Source organism: Phaenicophaeus curvirostris, chromosome 3 (assembly GCF_032191515.1).
Source record: "Phaenicophaeus curvirostris isolate KB17595 chromosome 3, BPBGC_Pcur_1.0, whole genome shotgun sequence".
NCBI lineage: Eukaryota > Metazoa > Chordata > Aves > Cuculiformes > Cuculidae > Phaenicophaeus > Phaenicophaeus curvirostris.
Genome location: NC_091394.1, coordinates 28,561,579 through 28,582,878, shown reverse-complemented (window position 1 = coordinate 28,582,878; position 21,300 = coordinate 28,561,579). Strand labels below are relative to the sequence as shown.

At 40.0% G+C, this 21,300-nt stretch overlaps 1 protein-coding gene across 1 annotated transcript in view; it reads right to left on the bottom strand.

Annotated features, from left to right (window-relative positions):
- Positions 1 to 18,426, bottom strand: part of LOC138718856 (cadherin-6) — an 89,703-nt gene extending 71,277 nt beyond the window's left edge. The window contains exon 1 of the mRNA XM_069853522.1: positions 18,318 to 18,426. The gene's annotated coding sequence lies outside the window, so the exon portion shown is untranslated. The remainder of the gene's footprint in view (positions 1 to 18,317) is intronic.
- Positions 18,427 to 21,300: the final 2,874 nt, after the last annotated feature.

Genomic DNA, 21,300 nt, shown 5'->3' with positions numbered 1-21,300 from the left:
TGCCAGAGTTGAAAAGCACTTTATAGACACTGAGTGGAGGCTTGCAACACATCTTTATGCTAAGTGCTATCTTTATTTAAAGGACTGAAGGGGGGAGGAGAAGAGGGAAGGGGAGCCAAGAGGGATTAGTGCCAAGAGGGACTCACAAAAATACTCGAACAAGTTAACTTAATGGGAATTACACACCCAGCTGACTTCTGTGGATCCCGTGAAGGCATCTAACTCCCATGGATGAACTCCCCTAAGGGACTTTTGAAAGTCTCTTAAAAGTAACATTAAACCTTTGTAAATCTCATACAGAAGAGCGTGTCAAGCCTGAGCCAACTCTGATTAGGGCTGAACGTTTCTACCTCTCATTGAAATAAATGGGACTTGGGGCTATACAAGAGGTCAGCCTATACAACCCTAAGGGGATTACAGTAAACCTGAATAATCCAGGAGCCTGTCAAACCAGTGCACTAGTCAGCTAAGCACCTCAGACATGAGAGGTTCCACATACGAGCATTTATCTGGTACTGAGGATGGCCCTGGGTAGCCCTGAGAAAACTAATCTCTCCATGGTGGCTTGTACGTTCCACTCTGTAATGGAGCAGGAAATAAAATCTAGCTCATCTTACACCAGCCATGGAGATAGTGCTTCTTCTTGGTGTAATTAGTGGCAAGGAAGGAAGGTGCTTAAGCATTAAAGACTACAAGGAAGCAACCTGCTCCCCCTGAAGTATTGAGATTTCTGGTGGCTCTTTTGTGGCAGAGTTCAGAAATGCTCAATATTCATATTGTTATTTTCTTTTCTACTTCTGATCCTTTTATCTCTATGATTATACACAAGCCTGTTGAATTACAGGGAATGTTCTAAAATTTCATTGTCTTTTCAAAAATCAGACACTCTCCTCCCCTAAAAATCTCAGCAAGACAACTGACAAATCCATGTTTACAAGCAAAAAGTACAGAAACTCAAAAAGTACATGGAAAACACAAAATAGGGTAGGAATTCAATGATATATAGCATACTGCACTCCTTGAGCACAACTGTAATGCTAGTTCAGTATAGATATGACACTGCCAGAGCTTTTGAAACCTCTTCACACATTTTACAAAACTAGTAGGCTTGGCCCCAGTGCTCCTGATTATGAAGCAAAGAGAAAGCAATAGCAGAAATAAGAACTCTGCCTGCTGATACAGTGAATGCTCTAAAATCTGCTGGAGCATTGCTGATACAGGCTGCATGTTAAAGCGTGTGTATTTGCTCAGGTGTGAATGTATGTATCGCCTCCCTCTGTTTACATGGATGCTTTTGTTTCCTGTGCTTATACAAGCTTGTTTTGAAGGCTGGCACATCTCATCTTTGAAGTTGCGAATCCCTCAAATTCCATCCAAGCACACTGCCAGCAATCCGCAGCTGTACACAGCAAGAGCAAGTGAATAAAACAAGTATGATTGGAAGGAAAGCAATGCTGCTTTGCTCTGTGTCAGCTTTCTCTTTAGTCCTGTGAAGGACTCAGTTTAGCAGAGCACTATACTTTCAAACTGTGTGCTTTTACTGAAGGCTGCTAGTAGACCTAAAGATAAAGAAGTACTTGAATGCTTTGCTGAATCAAGACCTAAGAAACAGAGCATAACAGAGAAAATGTTGATCATTATCTAAGAAATGATGGGCTGGCATCATGCTGATTTAAGTACTTTTCAGTGCACATAAAACCAGTAGGGATTACAGGTAAGGAACAGATTTCTACATCTTATCTCTCACTCATTGAAATAAATGGGTTTATGTTTACAGCAAATTTATTTAACTTATTCCTTTCAAACAGGTATTTTATGTTTCAGCCAGTTAGGGAAGAAGGTGAATGAACTCTTCTGACTGTTTGGCAAGTTCAGGGGCGCCTTAGTTTTTCTTCAGTGACACTCTTAAGTGCAGCTAAGGCTCCATACCAAAAGAAGCTTTGTACTGAGACTTTCCCTTTGTCAAACAGCAAAGAACAGTTTGTCTTCCAATGGCTTGGCAGGCCAGGAGCAAGGCAGCTCTGTTCATCATTTATGCTGGAGACCACTACACCTTGCCATTATCAAAGTCCAACAGCATTTCTGAAACTGGGAAAAGTAAACAATGGTCTGGTAACCTGCCTTCCCTGAGTTAACAATCTCTTTTGCAGGGAAAGAAAAGAGAGGGGAATTTGAATTTGAATGTCCCCCCTCCACACATATACACACATATATATACCTCCTGCCAAAACATGCACCTGGTTCTATAAAAATCCCAGATCCTCTTGCATGAATGCAATCTGAAGTCATAGGTTTGCATAAGAACCAAATCCTCAGCCAGAGGGCTGCGACATATCTGTTAGCTTCTCAGCTGGATACATACAGGGCCAGATATTTAGAGCTGATGTTGCTACTTGGAAACAGCAACTTGGCTATCTTTTTACTTCTGTGCACCTGTGGCTTATCGTGCTTATTTCATAATGCTTCTCCTTGCTGTTACCTCACCTTGTTTGAGCTAAGCACAACTTCAAAGTAGTGGCTAATGTTTGGGTGCTCTAATCCTTATGCATTGTGAACTGTTACCTGGAGACAGCAAGGCACTGCAGTGCTGAGGTGCTGTCTTGTGAGCTGGTGAGGGAAAGAGAGCCCGATGAGTCTTAGACAGAGAGGTAGTCAGCAAAGCCAAGGGGAATGACCCTTCAGATTTACAGGGAGGTAGCTGGGGAAAGGTCTGCTTTTATGAAGTAAGCAACCACAGCACAAGAGATGTATGAAATAACATTGGGTGAGATTCAGTAGAACCTCCCACCCTCGTCTCAAGTGATCTATGCTGTTTTAATTTCTGGTTCGAGCAAACTAGAGGTTTTGAACAAAAATTCAACCAAAATAATGCAGGTTATGCAAATTAGCTTTCAGAAAAGGCAGTGCATAGCTAACAGTATCATCCTGCAAATAGCCACCTTCATAACAGAGGGCATTGACGCCACTAATTCTCTATTCTTTTAAAAAATAAAAGGAAGAAAATAAACAGTGCTTTGGTCCCATTGTCTCTAGGTCAGCTATAGGTCTCTACAAACTGTCAGGAACTTACTCAGAGGAGATACTGCAACGCCTGTAATGTTGATACCATCAGAATCTCTTCCTAGATGCAGGTGCTGGCCAGCAAACTTGAAATTAAATCCCACTGTGATGTTCTTTTTCCTATTCCACTGAAACAAATGGGGTAGTGGTTCACTGCTGACACTTTGAGAAAGTGCTGTCTGTGACAGCTATCTTGGAAATGGGCCTGCGAAGCCAGCTCTCCATTCCTGCTCTGAAGCGCTCTAGCAGTTCAAAAACAGTGGGATGGAGAAGGAGAGGGGTTGCTGAGCAGTTAATGGCACTAGAATGGGGAGATTGCACATTGTGATGAACATTGCCATAGTTTGTGACCTTGCCTGGTGCATGCGGTGCTGATTATACCAAAGGATCAAGCAGATGTTAAGGAAAATTGAGTTTCATCTCCTCCCAGTTATCACAGGCCCTCTTTGGTAACTGGAGGATTATGATACTTTAGGAAAATAATGTATATATCTGTGTGTGGCTTCAATAATGATGGATTTTTTTTTTTCTCTACCAAAGTAACTGTGATTGATGCAGCTGGCTGCAACCTACAATGAACACTAGGGTTAATTGGAGCCAAGGACACAGCAGTCCCTAAGTAGCATTATTCTGTGGCGCGCTCATGTGCTGTCATTAATTTTCCTATTTGTTTGACTTTACAAAAACACATAGAAAAAAATTTGAAAAGAACAGAATGAGAACTGAATTATACCTCTTACAAGGTACTACTGAGGATGGGGAGGAGCTGAATCACTCAAGTGCTTGATGACATTATGCTTTTGTACAGCATAACGCCTCCAGGTAACTGGAGAGCATACTGTGCAGTGGCATTTGCTACATCTGTGCTCCTCTGTCTCTTCTAGCTAATGCATTAAAAGACTGGACATCATAACTCTTCCAGGCCACAGCTATTTTATTACAGCGGAGTTCAACCTGAGTCAGAATTTGAACTGAAGCACTGAAAAAAATATATTGAACACAGGATTAGAGCCATTGTGATGTGTGAGAATGAACATATGGCAGATCTAGTGTGGTATCTCTTCTCTGAAGGTGGCCAGCATCTGGTGGATGGTCAGCATCTAGCAGAATGGTCAAAGATCCCAGCAACATGCTGACATGATCATAATCTACTTTCCATGTGGGGATCCTAATCTGGTAGAGCTAGAGATTGCTTTGAACTCTGAAAATATGAGGCATTATGGACTTTCGAAAAGCAGTTGTGAGGACGCTGGGGCATTCTCATTCAGCCTGCTGTTTGTGTCCACAAATGTTTCATTCCCTTTAGGACATTAGTGACGTTGGGTTCAGCAGGATGATGTACTGCAGTGTTCTCTGCAGCACATATTCCTGTTACATGAAAAAAAAACCGTTTCATCTCCTCTGTACGTATACATTTACAGATGAGACCACAAATACTTAAGAGTTGTGAAATATACTGCAAAGCAGCCATAACAGTGGAAAATAGCAGGAATCACAACAGTGATGTGAATGAGAACAAATAAATCACAGATATTTGACAAATTATGTTTGTATCTGCTGATCCCACACCGTTGCACAAATACGCAAGATGAGTCAAGCCTGATGTGAAGCCTTAGATTCTTGTTGGAATACTCTAAACAAAAACGTACCAGCCTACTCCCTCCCAACAAACAGTGCAATAGAAGATCTTTTGCTTTGTTATAGAAGTCAACAAGTCAGAAATTGTTCATATCCTTATATAAAAAGATTTTCACAAGGTTTTGTTTGAATGAATGGTGAGTATCAGTCTGTGGTCATACTAGGATGTGTATAAGGGTAGCTGTCAGTGTAATGTAACAAACGTAAATAAATTAAAATTATGAGGAAAATTACATTCCTATGAACTTTAGGATACTTAGGGTATCCTAAGGCAATACCCTAAGTTCTAACAGCTTTGCAAGATTTTGGGGAAACTATAACATGCCAGGTGCAAAATCTACTGCCCAGTTCATTCCATGATAATGGTCGAATTATGATATTTGGCCATGAAAAAGAAATACGCACACCAAGAAAAATGACAAGTGTCTCTGTACTGCCTACAAGTAACTCTGTGTGTGTACTTTTTCACACTTGCATCCTTACAACATATTGCAAGTGTGTGAGGGAGGGGAGAAAACAGGAGCGGGGGCAGGATTCCTGCATGTTACAGATACTGCTTCCAGCTTTTATTTAGTCTTTCCCTAAGATCTTCTGGTTGCTATATTTCATACATGAGAAAACTTCAAGATCCTTCCCTTGTTATCACTTACTCTAACAGCTATGTGTGCCTTGAGACTATTTTCTTGGACTTATTAGTGTTCTTAAACATGTCTTTTGATAAGCCTTTTTTAGCTCAACTGCAGCACAGAACTGTAGGTGTACTGGGAAACAATGACATAAACTTTTCCAGACTTTTGCAAACAGCTAGACTTCCGAAGAAGAGGAATTATTACTGCTTTTGGACTACACCTTCTCGGGAAACAGGATGCCCTGCCACTGTGTCCAGTACTGCACAGAGGTTTATTGGGTGAGCAAAATGTGTCATTGTCAACCTAGCTAATAAGCAATGGAAAAGCTGGCAAGTAAAAGTCAAGCTCCTGAAAATAATTTATAAATGTTTCACATTCATATTTTTAATTGCTCATTAAAAGACAACACAATGACTGACTAGATCACAATCCTTTTCAATGGGACCCAAAAAGTAATCAAGATACTAACTCTGCCCATGATGACCTTTTTACTGAAAATGTAGTAATAAAGTAGGAAAAGCACAGGTCTGATTTGAGTCAATATATTCCTTAGTCTTTATTTTCATGTATTAGAGCAGAACAGTGTTCATGTGCCATATGAGTCTGTATTTCATAAGTGGCTATATTGACAAGGACATAAGACTTAGAGAAGTACATTATCACAGTGAACAAGTTCTTGCTTCTGGCCAGTATTGAATGAACAATTTTATCATGCATTTTTTGAGCCTATTGGTGTGACGTTACATGATCCAGCAGAAACCATATGGTACAAACTCCTACACAGTTGCAAAGCACTCAGGCTTTAAAATGAGTGCCACAAATCTTTTGCCAATGCTTTGTATTTCTAGAAAAGATTACAAAGTTAGCATTACACAAAAGCAGCACTGGGCAGCTTGACTCTTTCCAAGCTGTGGTTTAATAGCAGCTTGGGAAGCAAAGGTAAGGTTAAAGGTGTCTTTAAGCCATCCTCATATACTACTAGTGCTCAGTCAGTTTCTGGCAGATCACACTCTTGATCTCTTCTTCCTTTATTGCAATGTTTTGCTATTTTTAAGCTTCTTCTGCATCTTCCACTTCAAGTCTCAGGTGAGTTACAGGACATAGTGAAGGGTGAAGTGTGCTGTGCACTCCTGCAAACTACATGTCTATTTTGTGACTTGTGATTATGGGAAAGCTGGACTCTATGCCCTAAATGCTTCCTCCTAGCGCTACGCTATCAGGAAATTTAGCAGTATTTAGAGCAGCCTGAAGGCTATTTTAAGTTGTGCAGCTGCTAAACACAGCAGGAATTCAACAGGGTGATAAAGGACATTTTAGACCAAGACCTGACTTATGCTCTCTGCAGGCAGTATAATACAAAAACTGCTGTGAAAGCTCTACTTAGTCTGAGAATTCACCTATTTTGGGATAAGCCTTCCAAGGCTGAGTGAGGGCAGATTAATACTAGAGGAATGGTGCCAATCCACACTAATCCAAACAGGGTCTGACTGTGGAAAGAGAATAACAATAGCAGAATTATTTAAGGCCAGAGATTGATATTTGAGACCTAGCCGGCTAGAGGCTAGGCTTCTTGGTATTCGATTTTTCATTCATTAAACCAATAACTTAAAACCATTTTCAAATCCTGTTAATGCAACTCAATTGCATGAGTGCTTTACCAAGCCATTAACAGAACCACCTTACAGAAGCAGATGGGCAAAACTGTCCATATTACTGCACTGTGACTCTGATCACAAGCATAATGCTCTGAGCCTGATATGTGCCCCTTCAGTACTCTCACTGGGGCTCGTAAAAAGTAAAGAAAGGATAGGATACTCAAGGGAAAATCTAAGCTATACACTTTTGCGTGTGATTCAGAAGCTAGGATTTCAAAGTGACACTAGCTGGCTATAAATTGAAACTGCGAGAAGCAGCAGTGTGTCCAGATAAATGCACGCTGTCTTGTATCTTGAATAAGTATCAAAAGAAGGATACTGAAAAACTTGGGGAAAGAGACGATGCTATCAGTCCTTGTGACCTCTTGTGCTCACTGTCTTGGTGAGTTTTTTGCTTCCCCCCAAAATATATAAATATATTCACTCTCTGTGGCCTTTATGTTGCTAAATAGTGTTTGACGGGAATGGTTGGACTTGATGATCCGGTGGGTCTCTTCCAACCTGGTTGTTCTGTGATTCTGTGATTCTGTAATATAAGTGGTGGAGAGGGGTCAAAACAACCCTCTTACTCTTCACAGAGGTTGTAGGCTAACCCCAGTATGCAGACTCCAAATCTCACTGAGGCAACCGCAGACATAAGGGCTGTAGTCAGATGATGCAGGTATCTCTGCAGCACTCAGACCACAGCTGGAAGTCTTCGCCTAAACACAGAGAGGTCACCATGGGTGCACTCCTCAGCCAGTCCAGGACAAAGTCTAAACACTTAATTTATACATCAGTGGAGACTGGTTTGAGCAAGTACAGGTGATTTTGCACTGAATTTAATATTGTAGTCTATCTACTCAGTAGTAGTGTGGGAACATACGGCCAGTGGCAAAAACCTTTTAAACCATTTCCACAGCCCAATTCTGTCCCACAGCCAAATGCCTCAATTTTAAATGCTCAGTGGAAAGATGGTATTTTTAGCCCCTCTGCCCCCTGACTGTGCTCACAGTCTTTGCTCTGTTCACCCCATCTGTCTGGCAGGATAATACACCCCCCTTTTATGTAGCTTCTCTTCTTCTGCCAAGGGTCATGACCTGGAATTACAACTGCCACAGCATCCATGGCCCCACTGGGTCACACTAAAAGTCTGCAGTGCCTGGGGTCTGCAGGGTGACCCCAGGCTGGAAATGAGCTAAAGCCCAAGGGTATGACTCAGGCCACCAAAGTCTTAACTAAACCACTTTCTGGAGGAATTTGTTCCCTTGTCTTCTTTGCTCTAGGAGAAAAACTTGCAGCAAAACTAGACTCAGTGAAAAGTTAAAAATGGTTGGCTTTTGCTTTCCAAATTCAAAGCAGCTGCGCAGCATCAATTTAAACAATGTTATTTGGTGGCAGGGCAAAATGCTTGTGCAGAAATTCCTAGGTGGGAGGTGCAGGGAAGCCTACCCGGGCTCCCAGCCCCCTTCCCAGCCCCATTCCCACCCCGCTCCCGGCTCCCGCTGCCACGTGGGGGAGCTCCAGGCTTTGCAGACAAGCGGCCGCTGACCCGGGACCGAATTTGTCATCAGACTCGGTCCGCTTGGCACTTAAAAAACCCAAAGCCTGCACTGATGGTACATGTATATATGCAAATAATTTGAGGGTGAAAGGGAAAGGACTGCCGGTCTTAAAAAAAAAAAAAGTTTTCTCTTTCGCTGATATACATTTTAAAACACAAACGGCTAATCCTTCCACTGATTCCTACTAAAGTAATTGTGACCAAAAAGTGGGTTTTGAGCACTTTAAACAGCTCAGCTGGAAGCACAGAAATTAGCATCAAGTGAAATATTTATGGGAATTTAATAAAATTTAAGATTGTTATTTTCCCTGCCGTAAGACAGGAGGGCCAATTAATATTTCCAATTAAGTAGCCTAAAACAAAAGAGTGTGCAGAAAGAAATAGTGGCTAAATAGTTATTACTGGAACTGAAGAAAGATTGATCCTGAATACAAGGTAAATAATTGTCTGGTACCAAACCATGAAACTACTATAGCATGAAAAGGCAGCAACTGGATGAAAGAATCAGAAAGGAAAATCATGTTCAGCATTGACATTATTAAATACTTCTCTTTTAAAATCCTGTTGGTTAAACGTGGAGCCTTTTGTTTGTCTATATGTGCATCCTACTGCATCACATAATTCCACTATGCAAATGTGTAGTGGAATGCATTGCTCTCTACTCATCTGCTAAATTCCCAACTTCAGTAATTCTTTGTGAGATTTCTATACAAAAATAGACATATACCACAAGAGAAATGTATTTAGTTTTGGGTTTGAATGACTCAAAAATTATCTAATCAGCATGTCATCTGGCTGCAGTTATGCGTGTTTTATTACTCCAGCTTTTTAAAAATCATTTTTTATCATGTTTAATGTTTTTTACATTTAACAGTTGACATGGGAATTGGCGATTTTTATCTCATTGTATGAATGGAGAAAAGAGTTAAGTTTTCTCTGAAAGGGATGAGGTAATGTTTACAGATTTACAGACTCATAACCAGGCTGTTGCTTGTGCTGTTGTTTGCTCTTCAAGGTTGGGTTAACAGTCTAAGTGCCATAGTGACTCTCTGGAAACCTAGAAATGCAGAACAACACTTCAGCAACTGAGAAAGACAGAAACCTAGTGTTACATTACAGGATACTTTGTAGCAGGGGGAAAATTTTGGAAGAAATTCTGCAGTCCCAAAGGCTGCTTTTATTTTCACATTCATGATTTATGATGACAATTTTCTCACACTTTGTAATGACACCTCAGGTAGACTGCCTTGCTCACAACACAAGCTTGGCCACAATGGGGAGAAAAAGTGCACTGCAGCCTCATAGTTAGAGCCTGACAAAAATCTTAAAGATGTTCTGATACTTTTGGGTGCTAAAATAGCAAGCTCAGAGCAGCTTTCCAAATGACAAATGTTTTCCTGGGAGCCTAGAATGAATATATACATCAGCGTCTATTTTTCAGCTGCCATTTTTCACAGTTCAGCCACCTTTGAGTTATTTGTGTTGGAACAGTATCTTAAAGAGGCCTAAAAAAGGTGTGAGTTTTCAAGCTGCACTGTAATGATACTCTTCCTTAAGATCATATGTAATAATTAGATCTTACTAAATCTCTGAATGATAAGCAGGTGGCTAAACACCTAATGCTTGAGACTATTCATGTCTCTAAAAATACATCTGTACATAAGTATTTGCAAGATGAGGCTCATCTGGTCTAACCTGCGACCACCAGAACTAATACGCATTTTTAGCTTATATTATTTTTTTTTTTGCATTCATAACTATTCTTTATCCAACACCCTGATAGTTTTTGTCTTGCTATTACAAAAAGAAGCAGCGATTTTAACTGTAATTTGGTGTGAAACATTTTCTGGACGCCAGAGAAGAAAGAGATTTGCATCCACATTTCACAGTGCTGGAGAGCTCTCTTTCACACGCTCCCATTTTGGTCCAAACCTGGGATAAAGCACTGCACAAAGCTTTCTGCCTGACATGGTATAGAGTCCCACTCTTTGTCTGCAGCGCTTGTGAAGGCAATGCCTATGGGTCTGTGTGATGGAGTGTGATGTGGAGAGCCCCCAAGCCTCCCAGGCACTGCCAGCAACCCCGCTGTACCAGCACTGTGTTGCACCTTGCCTCATTGGTCCTGTGGATGGACAGAGTTAAGCAGCCTGAACGCCACACAGGGCTGGTACATCTCAGCCGCTGTTGTGGGATCACTGCTTGGCACTGAACTTGACCCTTGCGTGTGTACCAGCAAGCTCTGGGACTTGCAGCACAGCACTGAACCCCTCCACAGAGATGTTCTTATCACCTCGGTATCGAAATCAACAGCACCGCTATCAAACACTGCCTGGGAGAGACATCAGCTATTTAACCGTGTTACAGAGGATGAAAGGAATTGAAACAAAAAAACAAACACAACCCTTTTTCCTAATATAATCAGCAATTTTAAGCAGTTTATCTGCTTAATAGGAAGGTTTTTAAACATTTTGCTTGAGCTGACATTCTTTAATTATAATATTCACACTGCTGAATATGCAGTCACACCAGCAGAAGTTCCATTGTGAAAGAACGCACAGATTCAATCTGTTTCTTTCTCTGAATTTTTCTGACTTGGTCGTATTTTTCCATTCATCATTATCTTTTTGTTTGCTTCTCACATTTCTTCTTAAATGTGGTTTTTTTCCTCTTACAATGTTGTTCCACTTGAAAACACCAGGATTAGCATGCAGATGTTTTTTTTGATCAGAGATTTTTTTTTAATCATTCCCATCTTCCACAGTCTATTTGGGTAGCTGGGGATTTTTTGTTTATTTGGTTTTGACCCTGTCTTGTTGGTTGTTGTTTTTTCCCTGTTAAATCCATTACCCTAGTCTTCTGAGTGTAAACACCTTCTGTTTGCTATTGTTTCCCTAAAATAGCATTTTAGAAAATTAACTGTTTCTTCTAGTTAACTAAATCACAGGCTGTACTGTCTATGCCAATAATCAAATATCTTCTATGTTTTCAGTGCTTTGCTTTAGCTTAGGTCATAGAGATAAAGGTTTAGGAAGATTTTTTCTTAAAAAATATAAGTTTTCAGCATGTCTGTAATTATTGTAAAATTGTACTGTAGTACCTTTAAGAACTGGTTTTAGAATTTTCCCAACTTATAGGATTTGCTGAACACAGAGTAGGCGGAAGAGAAAAGTATCGTAATTCTTTCCAACAAGAAATGACCAATTTTTTAAATTTTATTTATTTAAATAAGCATCAACTGGAATTTTGTAATCTGCAGGCTAATATTTATAGGAGTTGAATTACATTTAATTTTCAGAAAGCTGAGAGGAGAAAACGATGTTCAGCAGCTTAGGCTAAGGAAACTGCCACTGGATGCCACTTAAGCAATGACCAGCAGAAAGAACGCAACCCAAGTTGTTACCATCCAGGAAACTGGCAACATCCACCTTCATTAAATCTATATTATAAATACTGAAGAGGTTCAGAAATGCCTACTCTCTTGCATTAGAACAAGTAATCAATGGACTTTACAGGGCTGGTATTTCAATATAAATTTTTAATGTCAAGAAACTGAAGTCAGGGAGGGGAGTTCTTCCATAATCCTGAACATTGCCAGTAATTAGGGTATCCAAGACTGACATTTAGTGGTTGTACATTTTTTTTAAGAAATTCTATGCCCCAAGCACCTGTGAGAGGGAAGCTCACCTATACACGACCCCTTACAAAGAAAACCAAAATTGCCTTCAATGATATGTGCTGAGCAAGCTCAGAAATGCCATAAACTCCAGCTGTTTGGGAGCTTGGACAAATCAACAGAACATCCTGCTCATTTCCAAAGTTTGTTTAATGCCTAAAACTTTATTGATTAATAGTTCCTCTCATTCAGAATGACCTCGTTGTTCCCTGGTGAGCAATGGCAATTGCATCAGTATGCTCTGGCACCCCCAAGGAGCAGCTCCCAGGCAGCCCCACTGAGCTTGTAGAGAAGTCAGCTTAGTGGAGAGAAAGTACAGCCCACATAATTTGATTGTCTCTCAGAAAGCATCTCCCACCATTTCTTCCATGCAGTGGACTTAATTCCTCAAAAGGGTTATCAGCTGAAGTTAAAAAGCAGGACCTTGAAATATGATTTATACCTTGGAAGTTTTTCTTCAAATAAGTAAATGTAAAAACCCACAGAGGATGCTTTTTCCTTTTCTTTGTTGCTAGATGCCTCATAAGAACGGGTTTTTTTTTTTTTAGTATGTTTTTAGAACAAGCTATCTTTTCTTTCATAAGGGAAAGCAGGAAATTATCTATTACCTGTGGCTATAATCAGGTTAATATTACAAATCTGTTTTTTCCCTTCAATCCTATTTCTTTTTGCTCAAATAATTAATTTTTTGTGACAGCACATACTTCAAGGAAAAAACATAAGATGACTCTGCCACAGCAGTATGAGCAGAACAGCAGAGAGGGGATTTTTTTTTGTCTCTTTTGCACTGCAGTATGTAACTGAAAATGCTTTGGGGGTTAGTCAGCTTTCTTTAAACCTGTGGCAGTTAAAATGTGTTTTGCCAAACCTTCTTCTGTGCTGGATAACGAACAGACAAAGGCAGAAGTTCCTGTAACCCTTCAACCCCTTTGCACCAACACAGCTGAAGTTAAGGCAAAGCAGGCAAGGCATAAACCTCTTCTGAAAAAAGAGTAGGTGTTTATGCAGAAGTCTAGATGTATGGCATCTCCAGTGAGGGACCTGGATGCATGCAATTATAAAGAGATTGCCCTAAAGCTGCCTCCTTCTATCTTGTAATCTAGTGATTTCCTATCCCACCACAGTAGTTCATTACAGTAAGGACACAATTTAGCTTCTCTCTGAAAATACCATTATTACTGAACATATTGTAGTTAGTTCCTGCTTGCAAAGCACTTGGACACAGAGGAACATGTAAATGTTAGTGTTACAGTCATTATCATTTACCTTTACTTCATACATTTCTGTTTCATTTAGTAGCTTGTGACCAAGGCACCTGCATGTCTTTGGTCGGACTGTACTTGGTTTGAGCCAGTGAGACCACAGGAACACACAGGTGGAGTCCTGAAATCTGTCTTGCTCCAGTAAGAAGAAAGACATGGTTGGCTAGTAATGTAATAAGCTACTAGTTAGTAAGGAATCACAGAATCATATCATAGAATGGTTTGGGTTGGAAGGGACATGATCATACAGTTCCAATCCCTCTGCCATAGGCAGGGACAACTCCCACCAGAACATGCTGCTTAAGGCCCCATCCAACCTGACCCTGAACAACTCCAGAGAGGGATCATCCACAACAAGGAAGTAATAAATTACTGCATTTAAATTAACTGTATCGCAAACCCCATGTCTCCAAAAAAATCATAAGATTGACTTAAAAATAACTTAAGATTGTTCTTTCGTATATCTTGCCTTGGTAGACTTCATATTTTCAAGGCTTCTTTTTCATACACAAGAGCTGGGAATTTTACTTTTCCTTTGCGATAATTAAAATCCCTGTATAATTACATCTGTGCCTTAACAGGTCAGAGCTCTAAGAAGAATGAATACTAAGAGTCAACATTAAGGAATGACACTTGTAGTGGATTTCAGGATGAAAAAAACCCCACTGCAAAACAGTCACATAAGCTGAGAATAATTTCACTAAAATCCACATGTAAAATCTCAACATATGAAACTCTCAGAAGCCCACTGAAAATGTTGCCAGTGTCTCCAGTGGAGAGGAATGACCAATAATCCAACGTAAATAAGAGAAAATGCAGATCCTGTCATTTGATGAGAGATAGTCTATATGACAGAAAACAGGATCATGACCTCAGGTGTTCAAATTTCACTTGGTTTTGCTTTGCTTTTCCCTTGGAAATTTGCCTATTTGATGAACTGAAACTTAAGGCTGAGCTTTAGGTCTCACTTAGATTTAGATAGAAGAAAAAGGTGCCAGCATGGGATGAACAACTATATGCATTTTAGATGCATACAAATCTATTCGTTCGAGGGCAAAATCTGTTCCATTTATGAATGCATGACATATGGTCTCTTTTTGCATGCCTGTGCTTCTGTTAAGGTGCATGTCTACAAAATATTAATACTTAGAGAATATTCAAACCCTGGTATCCCGCTCTGCCAACTCCTATTCAAGTGAGTCACCACTGGCTTAATGAAATAACTTTCCATTAAAGATTTGAAAATGATCGGCTCTGGGGTATAAAGACCTTAAAAGGTAGTGATAAAATGCACTTCATAAAAAATTTGAACTCACCATGACTAAGGATTACTCATGAAAGGAAGGGCACTGACACTTGAACACTGAGTTACCCAAGTCCTTTATACAAACTGGTCTCTAATGGATGGTTGCAAAACTAAGTGTTTTCTGTCCCCTCTTTCATGTTATCCTTCCATCACTGCAGACATTGCAAGTGAAAGTTTTAAAAATTAAAAATGTGGCGTCAGGTATATTCAACTGTAGGTCTTTCACTGGCTGCTTAGAGTATGAGAAAAGTGAATTCCACTCTGAGATAAGAGACTCCCCCATCTGCCAGATGTTTGTAGCTATGAGAAAACACAGACTATGGGCTCTTTGAGTAACTCAGGGGCTCAAAAGTTCAGGAATCCTTCCCGTGCCTGCCTCCATGGCATATCAGCTACCTTGAAATGAGCTTTTTCTTTTTCTTTTTCTTTTTTCTTTTTCTTTTTATCTACTGACACAATGCTTCTGCAGTGCAGAGGCTTGCACTTGCAGCTGCAGAGGCTGAAGGCTTGTATTTGTCCACAGAATGGATAATGGACAAACAGCAGCAATGATGGTCTCTTGAGCCCACCTCACCAAGGAGACCAGAGCTCATTTTGTAGTGCTGTCCTCCATGCCAATTCTACTACTGGTTCATGGGCCAATACAACTGAAGTTCTCAAGAGGTGATGCTATTAATACAACCCTCTACTCTTTTTTTTCTGTATGAAAGGGAATGGAAATATGTATTTTTCTTACACAGTCCTCTGAAGAGCCATTAGGTAGCACTGAGGGTGCTTTCAACTGCTGGCATCTGTTCTAGGTGGGGTTTGAATAGGGACCTTTAAGGTACAGAGCTTGCAAAACCCAGTTTGCTTGCCAATCCCCTGAGGCATGCTGGCTATGTTGGGATCATCATACTGAAAGATATGTGCTACCAGCCAGCAATCCAGGTGCTCTCAATGACAGAGTAGTAGTTTATTGAAAGAGACAGGCATATGAGGGTGAGCCGTGAAGTAAAGGTGCAAAATTCCTCTTGTGAGGCCTTTTAAACACTCTTACTGAACTACCTTGTCCAAGTAGCTTTAATTAAAAGCTTTTAGAGAGTGTTCTGTTCTACTCCCAGATATTCCTCCCTCAGAGGCATTTACTAACTGTAGGGAAAAGATACATGTTAAGAGTCTCTCTTTTTCTTTTTGAAAACAGAGAGAATTTTAGAAATAAAATATAACCATATTCTTTATAAATTCTCACTATTTTACACTTCTTTCCTTGACAGTCCTGTATTTTTTTTCCAGTGCCAGTGGTCTGAATAGTAATGGTGTAGCACGAGCCAGTGTCACATGCTACTGAGCAGGAGTCAGGTTAAAATGCTTGCTCCTGTGTTCCAAAGAACTGCAGTTGTTATTTTAATCTTTTAAGGGTTTGTGTGGCCTTTTTTTTTTTTCTAACAGAGGAAAAATCCCACAGACAACTAAAATATCCCTTCTGGTGTGAGATGGTCCCAAATTACCATCTTTACTTATGGCTTTTAAAAAGATCCTTTCTGCAGGAATGAGTGTTTAGCTTCCTAACTTTGGCAGTGTCCATGCTTCTGACTTCACATGGGAAGGGTTAGAGATGAGGAAGAAAAGCTGAGTGTTTACATTACAAGGTATGTGAGTTGTGCTTAGAGCCAAGCAGCCAGAAGTGCAGAAGGCTTGCAGTGTGGTGGTATACACTCCATTCAGCACAGTGGAGAACAACCAGAAGGATGCTTCTGTGAAAATGAACTCCCTCCCTTAGCAATCCTTTCAAGCATGCAGAAACAACGCATAGCCCAAGTGCTCCCAAGCATCCTCTGAGCTGCAGTCACAGCTGAGTTCATCAGCTGGGCTGGGAGAGGTGATGACAGTTCCCTAAAGTTACTAGAGTTACACATGGGTCTACTCCAATTAAGGACTTGGCCCAAATTCTTTTTTTTTTTCCTCCACTTTTTTAATGCATTAGCAGATGGCAAATATGCACTGAGCACAGACAAGCTACTGGTTTTTGAGGGCAATCACTGCTTGCAATGCTAATTTGGGGCTTTATGTTTATGCAAGCTAACCTGGAGGGACACATTTCAGAGCTGGGCTGAAGCAGCAGAAACACTAAAGCCAAAAAGCATAGAGCTGGGTACCAGTAACCCATTTAAAGCTGGGGTGTGTGGATTCAGGGATGAGCGTCTGCTCATTCTGAAGAGATTCCGAAAATAAGGGAGGAGTAGATGTCAAGGCATCACAACTTCATGCATTCCCTTCATTCAGTCATGTCAAGATGAAGCCACTTGTGCAATATGGACCTCAGTCCAGTCTCTAAATACCCTTGTTGTGTGAAGGTATTAAGTTTTATGGTTTGGATTCCAACCAACCAACTCCCCACTGCAAGCTGATATCCACATGGTCTTCTGGATATTATGTCCACATGAGGAAAGTTTAGTGCATTGGCGTGTGATAGAAATTGATTAGTAATGAGCATCCAAAAGTAGAGGTTGAGAGATGTGTATAAACCAGGTGTTTAGAGATTTTTTCATCTAGCAGTTCTTTTGACACATGTACCATGTCCATATCTGCAAACCGTGGTGTGCTATTGCAGGCTTATGTGGAACAAAGGCAAAACATCCCACAAAACCCTGTAATCATTGCTGCAGAAAGCAACCCAGGATAACTATAAAATATCTTTCGACTGAGGCTGAAAAGCTTACATATAACTAGCCAGTAGTTAGTGCCTAGTTCACAGTGTGCAGTCACAGAATAGGAATCAAATGAAAAACAAAGCAAAGAAGAGGACATTTGCCTGGCAACAGTCCTATCTACAATATATAGTGGAAAAATCTGTGACAGTGGGGCAAAATTTACCTTGAAGACCACTAAAGGCACATATTATGGTCTCCACTGACCTCCAGGAGCTCCAAGCAAATGTTTTGGACCTCACTTTTTATTTCCTAGTTCTTTCTCCTACTTTAATCAGAGAATCATGATATCCTAATATTACGTCTGGTACCATGTTGTTCCTTTACGTAAGATATTCTTGTGTGTTATTGTCAGACCTGCAATTTTTGTTTTCATTTCTGATTCATTTAAGGAAACCAGGAAGCCATTCTTGTGAGTGGAAATCACATTATCCCCACCTGAAGATTCCTTACACAGAAGACTAAAAATATTTCAGTGGTTACAGATGAATCATAATACAGTAGGCATTCAGCTATTTTTTTAATGTGTGCTTTAATGGGACAAAAGCATAGCTGACATGTTTAACTTACACACCTATCACAGAGTAGAACTCACTTAACCACTTTGTTCTAATATGATTTCCTGCAAAGTTAGCCACATATTGGTCAAATAATCCCACAGACAAGACTGATTTCTCTGAACATATTTGCATGTTTGCCAGCGGGGACTCTTACTAGGTTAGAGCACTGCTTCACACAATTAGGACCTGTGGGCAGTGATGTCATACAAATAAATTATAGTAAGTTGCTGTAGAATTGTTTGGATAAATAATTCATCACACAGATTAAGTATGAATTCACACAGATTAAGCATGAACTCACACTGTTGTTTGCTGTGTCACTGGCCACAGAAGCCCCATGATATCACTCCAGCTCACTGGCTTCATGGCTGGGAATTTTTAACGAAAAGGTGAGGAGAGAGCTGGGGGAGCTCCTGGCTTTCAGTTCCTGGGCGTGTCCACTGTTGATAATTTATTCATACATTTTCTTCTGCTTGCTTGGTCCAGTTTTTCAGCTCATGTTTATCATTACAGCTCCCTGGAAGTCAATTAAGTAATATTCATTTGTCCTCTTTTGACTGAGAATGTGACTAGATAAAATTTCAGTCAGAACTGAAGAATAAGATATAAACCTTGAGTGTTGCTAATTCTGAATCTAAGGGCCTTATTCCTTGCAAGTACTGCTCAGTCCCTGATTCAGCACAATCTCTTGAGCATTTGCTTAAATTCCATGGACAGTAATGGCCCACAAGCGCATACCAAATGCAAGTGCCACAAGAAAATGTTGTGATTGTGGTTCTTAAAGAGTCCTTCTAACAGCAGATTCTCAAAATGCAGCCCTAAAACAAAAATTCAGTTTATCACATTCTGAAAAGCCAGGAAAATGAGAAATCTTTCTCTGAATATGTAAATGCTCATTTTGGCTTTGAAAAACTAGGAGTTTTCAGATTATGGCTCTAGTATTTTAAAACTGAAAGCCCTCAAGTCCAAGACAAAAACTAAGCTATTGATTAAATAAAAAGCCATGGAGATGTCGAGAGTTCAAATGAAGCAATGAAGATGCTTAAATATCAGCATTTCTTTTGAACCTTTTATTGTCTTACTGACTAGAGAATCTGAAGAGAAAAATAATGTCCCCCTTGCTCTGAGCCACTGGATCTCATAGTCCTTGGCTGACAATCTTTTCCCTTAGCTCTACAGGCTATGACCACCACATCCAACCCTTGATGAAATGAGTGTTAAATCCACTGAAGAGTATCAGAAATGGAAATACACAAGGGGAAAAAAAAGAAAATATGCCATACCATTTTCTAAAGCAGCTGAACTCAGAAAAGACAAAGTTAAGGTTGTGCATTAAGCCAATTTGAAAATAGATTACAGAACAGATAATTGTTATTATTTTCTGTTTGTACATTAAAAAAAATTAAAAATAAAAAATAATTTTGCCAGAAGCGGAACAAATTCCACTCTATTCCACTAAGCTGCATGCCTTTGGCCTGATGTTATACTTAGGAGAGTAAGAAAGTATGGCCATTAGATTCTGTGGTATCCACTCCCCATCCTCTTGCCATCTGGTAGCATGTACCTTCCTGGGCTGCCTCTGTAATAGGAAAAAGTAACAGCTCCTGCTACCTTGCTTCCCAGAATATAGCAGCAGGATCACCCCCTGCCTCTCCTCCTAGCAGAGTCTGCCCAGCAGTAAACTAATAAGCAGGGCTGGGAGGCTTATAGAAAAACATCACTGAGACAGAGATGCGACTGGTTGCACAAAGTAAATGTCAAGAAGGAAAATTCCTCTCTGGGAAGGTAAGTCAGGCAAGCCTTGGGCACGTACATCTGGATTTCATTCTCTAAAGTAATGTTAGCTGAACAATGTTCAGCTCCTGAGCTTGCAGATCTCAGCCTGCCTCTGCCAAGTACCAATCACCCCCATCCCAATAGACTTGCAGGATAGTGAAAAGCAACTGAGCCCAGCAAGAGACAAATGCTGACGTTTTGCAGGATCAAGCCCATTGGTCAAGAGGCCAGTTTTACCTCTGACACACTTGATGGGATGAAGTACTGAAAGATCACTACAACAGACTGGTGCTTGCAAAGTTCGCATAAGCAATAGTAATAATAAAAATAATAAATAATGAAAATACAGTCTTGGGTATAGTTTCTCTTAGATGCAAATTAAGATTTAAATATAAAAATGATAGGCTTCTGCTAATCCTTCTTAGGAAGTGATAAATTGTTAATCAGACCTTAGGCGGTGTTGTTTAATACCAACTTTAATAAAATAGCTGCCTGAAGCAGAAAGACAGTTGGGATCCTGACTTTAAAACTTTGGTAGCCTCATCCACATTTTTGTAGCCTGAGGCTCTTACGCTACCATTGATACCAACTCCTTTGAAATATGCTCATTTTTTAGGCTGCTAAATTATTAAACACCTTATTAGTAGAGAGATTAGATGGAAGAAAAGTCATGTCTGTATGATGGAAAATGGATTGGAAGAGGAAGGAAAAGTTGAGGGAATATTTACATAAAAGATACAGCTCTGTTGTTGATATACAGAGGTAATCCATAATCCATAATTCATTTAAGAAATGAACCCATCAAATTACATCACAATGCATGACAAATTGCTACTGTTAAGATATCCTACAATAAATTACATGGAATCATTCCCGTCAAGAGTAAAACTTGCTTAAGCCCAAAAAAGCAATGTCTGTAACAAGGTTATTTTCCCTGTAGTTCCATAGTATTTGTCAATCACACACCACGTCTTGCATTTCCATCATATACTTTGATGGTGGTAGCAAAAGTTCCCTTGTACTGAGTAACCACAAAATCTGCCAAATTAGAACTACTTTGAGAATTGAAAGGAAAGGAGAAAGGAAGAAAAAGGAGAGACGTTTCTTCCTGATTTTTCCTTAATAACATTTGTCAGTCAGGTGAGCAGATCTTCAGACTAAAAAAATAAGAAGCAGTCATTTCCTTAAGCGCAATGCCTTTTCACTGTATGTCCAGAGCAGCTTGTTAGCATGCTAATTGTTTAGCTTAATACGCAATACAGAGCACACTTACTACTTTGAAGTGCTTATTCACGATGCCATGGATATTAGTGTATATTTCTTAATTACTCAACAGGACAATCTTTCCCCCCTTCAACTTACACTTTCTGTTGCTCTGATTGGTTTCTCTAACTAGCCAGAATAATCATTTTGCCACACAGAAGCAGATAAGGAAAAAAAAATGTAAACAATGTTAAAAGCCATTTTAATTTAATAACAAACTGGGAGCTGTACTTTGTGTTAAATTA